Source organism: Tenrec ecaudatus, chromosome 10 (genome assembly GCF_050624435.1).
Source record: "Tenrec ecaudatus isolate mTenEca1 chromosome 10, mTenEca1.hap1, whole genome shotgun sequence".
Taxonomy (NCBI): Eukaryota; Metazoa; Chordata; class Mammalia; order Afrosoricida; family Tenrecidae; genus Tenrec; species Tenrec ecaudatus.
Window position 1 is genome coordinate 143,360,464 of NC_134539.1, and position 13,655 is coordinate 143,374,118.

At 51.3% G+C, this 13,655-nt stretch overlaps 1 protein-coding gene across 1 annotated transcript in view; it reads right to left on the minus strand.

The window, feature by feature from the left end:
• ERN1 (endoplasmic reticulum to nucleus signaling 1) overlaps positions 1-13,655 on the minus strand; it is an 88,213-nt gene that overhangs the window by 41,766 nt on the left and 32,792 nt on the right. The gene's annotated exons all lie outside the window — the stretch shown is intronic.

Below are 13,655 nucleotides of genomic sequence, written 5' to 3' on the forward strand. Positions count from 1 at the left end.
TGGCCAGCGCCCTCTGCCCCCTGGATCACCCCTCTCTCTTGAACTTGCTACCCTTTCCCTCCCAACTGCACGCATGTTTCGGCTGTAGTTTCCTGAATCTCGACCATCATAAACTCCCATGGAGTCACCCTCACAATCAAGATACAGGGCACTCGCACCCCCAAATATCTTCTCATGCTCCTTCAGAGCCAATGCCTCCAATCCCCATTCCAGGCAGCCCCTGGTAAAATACTGGTTCTGTGGGCTGTAACATTTCACAAGATGGACTCACAAGGGGAGACTCTTGGTGCCTGACAAACTCATCCATACCGTTGGGTGTGTCGCCGTTCAGTCTTTACTGTGTGTGTGAACAGTGTTTCACTGCATGGCTTTGGCACCAGTAGCTTATCTCTTTAGCTACTGACAGACATTTGGGTTGTTTCTAGTTTGGGACTATTGAGGTGCGGGGGAAGGCTGCTATAAATCACAAGTCTTTACACAGGTCTATGGTTTCATTTCCCTTGGGAAAATTCTTAGGAATTGGATGGTTTAGTCATCTCTTTTTACATTTGAATTTATAAGAAATTGCCAAACGGTTCCCAAGACAGTCTCTGTTTCCACTAGCAATGGTAAGAGAGCTCCTGGACAGTCTTTCAATTACGGATTCCCAGGTCCTTCCCCCAGGAAACCGATCCTGTGGGCATCACCAGGGATCTGCTTTTTCAATCCATGCTCGGTGATTCTGAATGGACTCGTCCTGGAAAACCACTGCTCTGAGCCCTCTGTTCACCCTTCCCACCCCCTGCCTTCTTCTGCTCCCACTTTCAGGACAGGATCACACCTTCTACCATCAACTTCTGGTGACCAAAGCTAACCGGCATTTCCAAATCCTGATGATGGCTACATGGCACCTGGCAAAGTACTCCTCCCTCGGCCTAGACCCTCGCCCTCCTTTTACCTCCCCCGGGGTACCTGGCTGGCCCCACTTCCAGCCAGCCAGTCACACAACCGGGAACCTAGGAGTTGTCCTTCACTCTTCCCTTTTCTTAATCCTTCCCCTCTGCCAGTCACCGAGCTGCTTAGTGGTATACAACTCAACCGTTCGGCATGCCTCAGACTCCCAGTCCGCCCTCTCATCTCCTTCACCACTACCAGTGAGGCTATTCCCACTGATTCACTGGTCGTCTCTTCACCAGCTACCCGTCTCAGATCTCTACCCACCTAGACACACCCTCCGCCCACTACCTGAGGTGGCTTGATAAAGGCCAATCTGCTCATTGTCTTTCTCCCACCTAAAAATCCTACAATGACTCACACCTCTGCCTACCATCTCTGTAGCCTAAGTCAGATGTTCTTAAGAGTTTCATGTCTGTTTTGTCCACAGAGTTCTCAGCCAAAAGTAGTCCCTAACAGTTCCATGTATTTAATAGGTAGGTCTCAATACCTTAATAAGCATTTGGGTCCCCAGGGAGAGACCCAAAGAACATCATGCTTATTAAAATTAGTCAGTCTCCCTGGGGGATGGACAGCAGAGAAGAAGGCAGGGGGGGACATCGAACAGTGTAACATATGACAAAATAATAATAATTTATGAATGATGAAGGGTTCATGAGGTAGGGGGAGTGGAGAGGGAGGGGGAAAATGAGCAACAGATAGTAAGGGCTCAAGTAGAAGGCAAATGTTTAGAGAATTATGATGGCAACAAATGTACATATGTTCTTGACACAATGGATGGATGTATGGATTGTGGTAAGAATTGTATAAGCCCCCAATAAAATGATTTTAAAAATTAGTCAGTCATAAATATTATATAAGACCACTGTTATAAGGGGGAAACTATGTGAAAAATAAAACAAGATAAGGGCCTTCATACCAGAGGGAATTGAATGACTTTGGTCCCTGCCAAGAGGGAGAAGCGAAAGCAACAGACAGGTGTTGACTTGGGTGGATCAGAAGATAGTGGTCCACTGAGGGAGAAGAGAAAGCAAGGAATGGGTGAGGGGTAAATATGGGGGTGGGGGGTGTTGATTATCAGATTAAACTGCTGAATGCAAAGTTGATGATCTGAAATGTAAACCCCTACACCAGATTTACACTCCCCCCAAAAAAGTATTTAGAACCTAACAACTAGCAATTAAAAACAACACCACAACTACACATACATGGAAAGAAACTGTTGATTTCCTTCTTAAAGAACTGAACAGTGATCCATGGGGTCTGTCCACTGCTGGCTACTGCACCACTTCTCCATCTCATGATCAGATTGGACACACCATCCTCATCACCACCATTCCGCAGAGCTGAGGAGGTAGGTTTGAATACAGCAATCTCCAAAGCCCAGCTCTGTACAGAGATGATCTCGTTTAGAGAAATGCAGCCCTTCTGGACTTGAACTCATGCCCGGTTGTAATAACCAACAATTTCAGATCCAAAGGGCAGCCTGTACCCAACAACCACCACCAGAGGTCGAGAAAACAAGAAACAGGAAGAACCAGCAGGCAATGGAGCACATGATGGTACACTGAGGGACTGCAACGGAGGAGTGGAAACCAAGGAGTACGACTTGTTGAATACGAACTGATCTTTTCTGTAAACTTTCACCTGACTCACCACAAAGTTTTAAAAAATTAAATAGAAGTCATGCAGCCCTGTCTAAGGTAGAAAAGGTGACTCGTTCAAGCCAGCAGTTCCCATGGTACCTGACGCTGACTGAACAGCACCATGGTGTCCACAAAGATGTCAAGCAGCTCGCCAAGCCCCTGGGAGTGCTCAGTGGGGCTCTGGGCGGGGCCCCTTGACACTCCTCCAAAACCCGAACCCAAGTCTCCATGCCTCCCTCTCAGACACCCCTCTTCCCAGGTCACCTCAAGCTTTCATGCTGGCCTCTGTGGTCCCCTCTACTTGTCCCATCTCCATCTGCCTTAATCCCTTTGTCCTTTGGTGCCACGTCAAATGTCTCTTGTCTCCGTGGTCTCAGGAGTTGACCGCCCACGGCCCTTGGCATCTACTTAAAGCAGCCCTGGCAGCATTTCTCAAGGGGCGGGGACTTAACTGCATGTGTCCTCTCTGGCTCTCACACATCTGGGGGACTGGATTGAATTGTTTGACCCTTGAAGGGCAAGCACCCATGTTTTGCTGATTAGCAATGTGAAATATACCCAGAAGGCATAAAGCTTCCATGAGCTGACCGCGGGGTCGGAGGTACGTCTGTGCAACCACAGCCCAGGTCTGCGCTCCTCCATGTACCTAACAGGTCATACTGTCTGTGGAACGAAAGCCAGTCGGTCGGTCATTTGGGCGATTTAATCCTGTGTGTGGGAGAGCCATTGAAGGGCATTTGCCTAATGAGAAGGACGTCTCCACACTGACCCGGCGTGACGAGAGCCAGCACGCACTGAGGAGGCACCGAACTCTCTGCTCGCGCACATTTGAAATGTATTTCCATTTGTGGATGCAGTGAGGTGGCATTCGCCTCACAACCACACGGGGGAAGTGAGTGCCACCCGTGGACGGCCACGGAAGCCCAGCGCCCGCTCCGTGAGCATTTTGGGCCGCCATTCCTGCTGCTTTTGTGCATGTGGGCATCTTCCCAGATGGAAGTTACCAGGGGAAAGGGCATGCTCGTGAGCAAAAGCAGCGGCCACAGTAGCGCGGAGAAGCTGCTCACGGGCTGTCTTTCCATTAGGTGGACATGGCAGGTCTGTCCCTCCTTCACTCAACGGCTGTGTAAAACCAGACCAGCCTGATCCCATGAGAGGCTGGGAGCAGCTCACAGAGAGGCTGGAGGGACATCTAGACAAGGGCCAGGACCAGCCTTCTCCCACACAGGTGGTCAGGAGCAGTGAGGGCCAGGGGACAAGTGGGCGGTCAGCCAGCCAAACTGAAAACCAAGCCAAGCCAAACTGAACCGAGCCCGGTGTCTTTGATGAAACCAACCACAATGTCAATAGCGGCTCCAAAGCGGAGCCCAGGCCCCCGTGTTCTCTCTGGAGGCTGCTCTGGTGAGAGTTTCTTGGACGTAGGAAGAATGAGATCCCTTTGATTACAGAAGCCACGGGAACAGGTTGCTCATTTGACTGGGGCTCGAGGACCCGGACAAGATCATTCCCTTCTCCAGATGACGGCTGATAGCTCTGGAACACAGACTTCCCAGCCGCGGCATCTAGATGGACGCTTGTCTCACCGCCCTCCTCCTCCACATCGCTCAGCTTTCTGAAGCGCACCCACCTGTTGGGTCTCTGCCTACTAGGCACTGCCCGCCAGCTTCCCTGCTGGCTGGGAGACTTCTCTGGGCACAAGTGAGAAGTCATGGCACAGCCCAAGTCCCTAAACCAGCCCCTTCCATGACCACCTGCCAAGAAGGGCACGGTGCGTGGGCTAGTGCCTGCTTCGCCCGGGCATTTGAAGGATTCTGGTTGGTCTTTCGAACTGGGACGCTGAGGGGACTGCAGTGGGCGCACTGAGACAACATGGGTATGAACTGCTCAATGTCAAGCATCACTTCTTACAAATTCACAAAAAGTTAGATACCACCCCCCCACACACCAAAGGAACCCTCAGCTGCTTTAGACTCCTTTTTAAGGGTCTGCACACGCCAAATAGACAAGGCTTTTTCTTCCCAAGGAGGGGCTTACCAACTCAACAACCATTAACACTGGGTGAGATTTACCATCCACGTCTCCAATGGGCAAGTCAGGCATCTACTGTCAGCCTGCCAGGTGGAATAAACACAAGAGCTTATAAAGCTAACCAACTTGAAACGTCTATAACGAACAACAAAAATGTGCCCACCATACCACAGGCTCTGCGGGATTTCCCAGGTGGGGGATGAGTGGAAGGGGGGGCAGTCCTCGGGGAAGAAACAACTTCCTAAAGATGGCTGGCCTGGAGTATGGACGCGGCAAGACAGGCAAGACGCAGGAAGGGCCGAGCCTTGCGTGTGGGGATGAAGACATCTGTGCATGATGTGCAGCGCTCCCGGTGAGCAGCAGCACAAACCGGGGAGCCCGAGGCACTGAGACGGTGCAGAAGGAGTCTTAAAGCGTTACCTCGTGGTGTGTACAGCTGGAGGGCTTCAGAGACAGAGAGAAATGTCACACGAGTTACGGCGAAGGACGGTTGGACAGACAGGCGTCAGGGCACAGAGTGAACGGGGAAGGAGACCTGAAGGAGCCACAAAGGGAAATGAGGACGGCGGTGCCGTCACCCCAGTGCAAGGTCAGCCGTGGAGGAGAAAAAACAATCAGGATGACTAATGCTCAACAGGGTGAACAAAGTGGAAAAGAAACATGAAAAAGAGTGAGAAATCGGGTGGAGATTTTAAGCCTGGCTCACAGGTACCAGTGAAATGAGAAAGGTGTAGCCTGAATGCAGTAAACAACTGTCTTTTCCTCTAGAACACGGTTAAAGGGAAAATACTGTGTTTGGGAGAAATCATTGGTAGAGACCATTCAATCACTTTCTTAACCTCAAAACTTCAACACTTCAGACGTTTCCTGTATTTAAGTTTTCATTTTCTCTTCCCAATGGCAGCTCATTTCTTCCCTCCAGAGAGGTGTGCCGTTCTGCAAAGCCCCATGTCCCAGTAAAACTGGTAGTCCCAAGTTATACGGTAGAAAGTCTCATATAGTCTTCTGAATTCAGTTCCCAAGAGCATTTTAAAAGAGACACTAATCAAAAGCTCCTCAGACTCCAAAGCTCATCAGAACTGGGAAGGAAAACGGCAAGTTCCCATGCAAGGCGAGCTCTACAGGTCACAAGATGTGACCCACGGGTTTGGCGAAGAAGACCAAGCGGAAGCAGCCATCTAAACAAGTGGCTCGGAATAAGGCGCTGGGTTCTCTTTGCATCTCAGTTGTCAGGAGGAACTCAGACCTAAAAGCACAAATGGAAGATTCTAATCACTCACGAAGGAATGGACCTTTCTAGGGACGTTGTTAGTGGTCATCGAGTATCATCCAGTGGACTCTGCCTCACCCTCTGGTCCTGCACCAGCCTCACAATTGCTATGGTGAGCCCATCCGTGCAGCCACCTGGCCAATCCATCCCCTCGACTTCACCTCCTCACTTCACCAAGCATGACAGCCTCTTCCAGGGACTGGTGTCTCCTGATAGAGGACCTCCATTCTAAGGAGGCTTTTTCTTGAACTTCTTCCATGACAGATTTGTTGGTTCTTTTGGTAGTTCAAGGTACTTTCAATAGTCTTCGCCAGCACTACAATTCAAATGCATGGCTTCTTCTTTGGTCTTCCTTACTCACTGTCCAACTTTCACATGCATGTGAGGCGACTGGACATACTATGGCAGGGGTCAGGCACAGATCTGTCCTCAAAGTAACAGCCTGGGCCTTCCACATGTTAACGAGATCTTGGGCAGATCTGTCCAATGCAGTGCATTGTTTGATTTCTTAACCGCTGCTTCCATGAGCATTAGTGGTGGATCCAGCGATGGAATTCTTGACGACTTCCATCTTTGCTCTATCATGATGTCATCTTTGGTCCAGTTGTGAGGATTCTGATTTTCCTTATATCACATTGCAATCCACAATGAAGGCTGCAGTCTTCCATCTTTATCAGCAAGGGCTTCAAGTCCTCCTCAATTTCAGCAAGCAAGGCTGTGTTATCTGCATACCACAGCTTGTTAATAAGCCCGCCTCCGGTCCGAATGCCATGTTCTTCTTCATGTGGTCCAGCTTCTCAGATTAGTTGCTTAGCATCGAGATTTGAATAAACTGGGTAAAATGATAGACTCTTGATGCAAACCTCTCCTGATTTTAAACCATGCAGTACTCCCTTGTTCTACTGGTCCATGTATAAGTTTCACGTGAGAACAATTGTGTTCTGGAATTCCCGTTCTCCTCAAGGCCATCCAGAGGTTGTTAAGATCACAGTCAACGTCACGGCATAGCCGATAAAACACAAGTAACTATCTTCCTGGTAGACCTGTCTGCTTTCAGCAGTGAGCTCCTTCATGCCATGTCCTCTCCTGCATTTGGCTCCAGCTCCTGGCAGTTCCCTGAGGCACTACAGCAACCATGGCGGAGCGACCATCAACAAAGTTTTACCTGCATGTGATATTGATGTTGTTGGATAATTTTCACATTCTTTGGAAACAGGTACAAACATGGATCTCTTCCAGTCCATAGGCCAGGTCTTCCAAATTCCTTGGCATCTATGAGTGAATGCTTCCAGAGCCTCATCGGCTCATTCAAACATTTCCACTGGGATTCCATCAATTCCAGGGGCCCTGCTTTTCACTAACATCTTCAGTGACCTTGAACGACTTCTTTCAGCACCATTGGTTCTTGATGATTTGCTACCTCTTAAAATGGTTGGATGTTGACCAATTGTTTTTGTTACGGTAAACAAATCAAAAAGCCCTCAAACTCACTGCCATTGAGTCGATGCTGACTCATAGCGACCCTATAGGACAGGGTAGAACTGCCCCTGTGAGTTTCTCAGACTAACTCTTCACAAGAGTCGAAAGTCCTGTCTTTCTGTCTTGTAGTGGCTGGTGGTGGCGGATTGCTGATCTTGCAGCTAGCAGACAGATGAGTCAGTACTACATCCCCAGGGCTCCTGTGTTTTCCTTCCATCTTCTTGTATAGAGGCATTCAAAATGGCCCAGCGTCTGATGGACAGTCATAACTGTTCTATAATATGGCCTCTAACAAAATTCGGCTGTCCTGAACCCCTGGAAATAGAATAGTTTGCCTTTCTGCCCAGACGATTGGTCAAGCACGCAAATCTGCATGCAGGGTGTACTCAGGTTGACTTTGGGGGTCTGAGCTGTGAGACTCGAGGTGCGGTTTTCCAAAACCAACCAGCCAGCCATGCCAGCAGGGCCTGTGGCGGCCCATGTGCACTAACGGTGGCCGTGACCAGATCAAGAGCACTTCCTTATTGAAGAGCAGACACTGGTTGCCAAAGTGTTGAAGGCCCAAGCATGGGGCAGAAAGCTACATGAAAAAGAACCAGTAAAAAGCTGTTTTGAATAATCAACAGACCAAATGGCACAGCGATGATGATGATGATGATGATGGAGGAATGCCAGTGAGGGGGAAAGACAGCTCAATGATGTGGCTGAGCCCAAGCACCTCTCAGCCTAGGGAACTCCTCACAAGAGTGGAAGCCACAGCGATTCACACAGTGTCGTGGCTTCCACCATGTTTTTCCAAGGTAACGCCACCTCTTCCAGGGTGCACACCCTGCCTCGGAGACGGAAGGGGGCAAGGAGTGGAGAGAAACCTGGAACCGGAACCTGAGGGGCCTGGGCACCCCAGCCAGATGGCACATCCCAAGGAGGAAAGAGGGTTGCATGTGTCTCTCACGGTCCCGCGAGACGGCCAGTCAGCAGGACCAGGTGCCTCAGCCCCTGAGCACCTATGGGTGGCGGGCACTAGAGTGTGAGGCCCATTGTCAAGGAGCTGAGAATCCAAAAGGAAGAACACTGTAAACAGTCCCGGGAACAAGCAGGAAATGCCGTGGCAGAGGCAGCAGTCCCAGGAGAGGAGGAGCTCTCCCACTGGTGGGAGTCACGGAGATGACCCAGGGGGAGGGGTCCTTGCAGAAGGACAGAGCTTGTCCAACACTGCAGGCTGCCGGGACAGGAAGCCCACCAGCAGGAGGAGGTCTCTGAGGGCTTGGGTGGGCTCCTGCCACCGAGGGTGGTGGGCACAGGGCTGCGGTGGGAGGCGGGTGAGGGCCAGCGAGCGTAAAGCAATGTGTTCCTTCGAGCTGGCATGACAGTAATGAACCACGCCCGACCGTGCTCATGAGTGAGACTGCACAGCCAGGCAGACTGACAGGCGGGATGCCGCCACACTTCAGAAATGGCAGCTTAGATCGCACCTAAAGCAAAAGACCAAAGTTCAAAGTGGTTTCTTGATATATGCAAAACTCGTCTTTTGTATTTTGTCACAATGCTCTAAGAAAGCGCCCTTTCTGGGAACAGCAGCACATGTTTTGTTGGGGAACAAAAGCACCTGCCGAAAGAAGAAAGAACATTTGCAGTCTGTTGGCTCCTGGAAAAAGGTAAACCATTAAGAAACTTAGCCACTGAAGAGCCCTGTGGGACCAGCACAACAGAACAGAGCTCTCCGGGCTCCGAGTTAACGCCTTGGCCTGCTCCTGGGACGGGTGGAGGCCTCAGAAGAAAGGCCTGGCTCAGAAAAACCAGTCACTGGCCACTCCCGGGAGGTTGGTTCTGCTCTGGCACACGGAGGTTGCATGAGGGGTAGATGACATGGTGGCACTGGTTTGGGGCTCATGAGTGAAAGGTGTCTGTCAGCCTGGCTTGGTGTAGAGACCAACGATGCTAAGCAGGCCCACACAGCCGAGGAGCCCCAGCCCCGCCCCCTGCACTTTAATAATGTCCCATGTTTCGACAGCATGGGACCACAACCACCCAGCTGACGTGACCCCTGGTGCCACAGTGCTGAAGTGCCCGACAGAGGAACCCAAAGGTCTGTGGTTACACCCACCAGCCCCTCCGAGGGACAAAACTGTGGCAGTCGCTTCTGTAAAGATTACAGCCCTGCAAATCTCCTTTGGGGCAGTTCTGCCCTGTCCTACAGGGTCACCGTGAGTCAAAACTGACTTTCTCTATAAGGAGCACACGCCAGCCACAGGGACAACACCTGTCTTGTATGTAAAGCACCTTTTGCATAATTTCACCCACTAAAATGTAGTGACGACAGAAGCCAATTTAGGCTGTCCTTTTGTTTGGAATGCTGCCAAGAACTGTTCCCCGTCTTGGACCCTGGCCCCCCACAGGTAATGTAGCCTGGGGCCATGGTTCTCTGCATGGTCTCTGTGTTGGCAAGCCTGCACCGCATCCTGTGTCCAAGGTGACATGTGACTAACGCTGTGCACTTCCCAATATTTTAGTTTTAAGTGACCTTTGAGTCATACATACATACATATACACATATATATGCATGATATACATGTATGTATTATATATATATATAAATTGTGTATACATAATAGCTTTACAGCCTTGGAAACCCTAATAGGGTTGTGATAATTCAGAATCAGCTCTATAACAGTGAGTTTGAGTATGTAGATAGGCCACTGTCTATAAATTTCATTATATGATCATTAAAAACAAAAGTAAAATCACTGCAGTTGAGTCCATTAGGATTCATAGCAACCCTACAGGACAGGGTAGAACTCTCTCTGTGGGTTTCCAAGACTAATTCTTTCAGGAGTAGAAAGCCTCATCGTTCTCCCATGGAGTGGCTGGCAGTTTCAAACTGCTGACCTGGAGGTTAGCAGCCTAATGCCTCACCGCTACGCCACCAGGGCTCCTCTTATTGGAAAGTAGCCGTGACAGTGCTCTGCTGCCCCCCTGCTATGCCTTCTGTCTGGTCCCTGGGTGGTGCAAAGGTGTCAGCTGGAGTTCCACCGAGAGGCACCTCGAAAGAAAGGCCTGGCTGTCTCCTTTCCAAACCCCAGCCCATCTGAGAGCCCCAGGAAGCACAGTTCTACTCGGATCCACGTGGGGCTGCTGGGAGCTGGCACTGCTTCAGCGGCTACAGGCTTGTTTCTACGTATTCATTTTGTGAAAGCCTGGAAGACAAGCCGTTATACTCTGTGGGAATTCGTCTCAGAAACTCAGTTTCGATCCTGTCCTATGGGGTCTCTATGAGTCAGCATCGCCTCGATGGCAGTGAGTCTCACTGCTGGCACTTTGATCTTTCTATAAGACAATAGCCGTGGCAGGCCGAGTCCCCGTGACAGGCTGGCTAACCAACCTGAGACGCCAGCATCCGTGGGACGCACGGCCTCTGTGATGCCGGCGCCTTCCTGGGTCACACCGTTCCTGCCGATTCTAGACACAGCAAGGGACGTCGCAGGGCTCAGAGGTTCGCTTAGTAGCTTGCTGGGCTGGAACAGATAATCCCCATCCTCCCACCCACCCCAAGCTCCTCTGACAGGGTGCACGGCACCCCTGACCAAGTCCCTGGGGACGTGTGCACAGGACTCCAGCAAGGGGTAGATTCCTCCCTGCATCCTCTAAGCACTGTCCAAGGTCAGCTCCACCCTCCTCCGGTCAGCCTGGGTTGGGCTCCCAGCGCACACGGCCACTCTCCTCTATGGGTACCCCTGGTCACATGACACGAGTCATGGTGAGACTCCTGCCTGGCTTAGGTCTGGGCTCCAGTGATGACTTCTCGGTGGGGGGTCTTCCATGTTTAGAACCACAGCTCCACCAGGCCCACCTACACTCAGCCTCCCTGGTTTCTTTCCTCCAGACCCCTCATGGCCACCACTCCTTATCAGCATGTCCTTGTCTGGTTCCCTCTGGAATGAGCTCTCTGTGGGCACAGCAGGGGCTCCGTCTGTTTGCTCGCATGCTGTAGCCTCGGGAGCTGGATGCCTCCGCAGTCTACCCCTATACTAATGGTTGAGAAATCAAAACCGGATTGAAACCAAAACCCCCTGCAGTCGGGTCAATTCTGACTCAGAGCAATTTTATGAATTTAGAAACGCTAATAATTTCATCTTTAACAATAATTGCCAGATTAAAAGAAAATTTGAAAAAGCGGGGCCTAGTTACTACTTGTGGACCCTTGGGCAGAAACACAAACTGATGCTCCTGGGCCCATGGCTGAAATGAACCGCAATCCTGCAGTTTATTCTTAGAAAAATACTGAGACTTTGAGCAGACTGAATGCTACTTGAATTAAGGAGCCCTTAATCGGATTTCTATAATTCTTCTTGAAGTGTCTTTTAACCCCTCCTTTCCATTCCACCCCCTTAATCAGGGCTGGATTCTGTGGATTCTGTTGCTGACATACCACCTCCTCCTCCCCACCCCCTTCCCTCTGAAAGCCTCACCTCTTGCTGGCCTTCCTGTCTCTGGGCACACCACACACTGCTGCTGGATTAATCTCCTGAAAGCAGAGCCCCTGTGGGGCCACCCCATCCCCCCACAAGCTCAGTCATGTGGATGGCTCCCGATTTCCTGTTCAATCAAGTGCAAACACCTGAGTGCTTCTTTAAGGCCCAACATCCCATCTTGAGCCCTCCCCTCCTGCTATCTCCAACGCGCCCACGTGCTCTCCCTGCCACCCAGTCCATTCTGTCTCACAGTGACCCTCCAGGCCAGCGCAGAACTGCCCCTGTGGGTGTCCGAGACTGTCACTCTGGATGGAGGAAAAGCCTTGTCTGAGTGGCGTGCTTTTGAACTAGAGACCTTGCTGGCAGCCGTCATTACTCCACGGCACCTCCCAACCGGCCTAAAACCAAAAGCCAGACCCACTGCCAGCGCGTGGATTCCGGCTCATGGTGACCCCAAAGGGCACAGAATAGACGGCTTCTTGGGGTTTCCGTACATCTTCATGGGAGCAGACAGCTTCCCCTTTCTCCCACATAGTGGCTGGTGGGTTTGAACCACCAACCTTGTGTTGAGTAGCCCAACGCTTAAGCCATTGCTCTACCAGGGCTCCGTAAGCATCCCTAAGCTCCTGCTAAATGGGGCCAGTTTCCAGACAAGTCTGCACCCCCAGGGCTCCCCTCCAGGACTTTCCTCATTAGTCCTTAGGTCATCCATCCCCCCAGGATCCCTCCAACACCACGGCCTTCTCAGCATGTCCTGTCACTCCAGGCAGAGATGTCCACCCTCTGCTTGGTTCTGTGTCGTCTCAGACGGGCTCCTCTGGGCCAAGAAGGGTCTCTTTCAACTGTGTGCCAGGCACACTCCCTTCCACAAGCCAGTCTCCACCTAGCAGGGAGTCAAAGGGAGGCCGAATCCTGTGCTCCAAGTTACAGGAGAGGGGAGAGGTCCTCCCATCTGGCTGAGCAGCCCCCAGTGCAGGCCACGGCTCTGCCAGGCCCGGCCGTGGCTACTCTGGGCAGTGGGGCACGGAAGATCAGCCTGACACAATCCATGCAGGACAAAACAGGGAAGAGTGATGTGGGGACAGAGACAGCTGGACTGAGAACCTGGGCATTGGCGAGGGAGCCCTGAAATTCAACAGTATAACGTCTTTCTCAGTCCTTCTGTGGCTTATTAGTTCCTATTTTTGACAAGCGTTCTGCCTTCGGCTGATATGGGAAATTCAGAAATGCAAAGGGCTCTGCTCTCATTTAAAACCAGTTAGAAGCTGAGGCACAAACAGAGGCAATAAGACTGCCTGGGGTCCTGCCCGGCCATGGGGAGCCCTGCTCTCTGACCTTCCCAAGGCGGCTCCCTCCTCAGAGGGCTGGGCCTATCAGCTGCTCCAGGCTCTTGCTGGTCCAGGCTGGGCCCACCCAGGAGAAGTAGGATGACCTTTGGTGCCCTGCTGCCAACATCTCCGGTGGCAACCAGGTTTGCTGCTTTGCTGAGCTGACAGGATTAGGGGTGGCCTCTGATGTGCGCCGATATTTTCCATCGAGGATGCTGTTTGGGAACATTTTATCGAGGAGAGAAAAACATTTGCTGTGTGCCTGAAGAGAATGAGTCACACACACAAGAGACAGGAGAGACCAGGCTGATCAGACACCGGCCAAGGACCGAACGAGAGTTACTCCTGGTCGGTCAACGTAAACCTCACTGCCACTGAGTCAGACGGGGCAGAACTGCCCCTGCAGGTGTCCGAGACAGGCACTCTTTGCAGGAGTAGAAAGCCTTGTGTTTCCCTCTATTCCTGGTCAGGGTACCCCAAAGCCCAGCACTTGTGGGGCTTT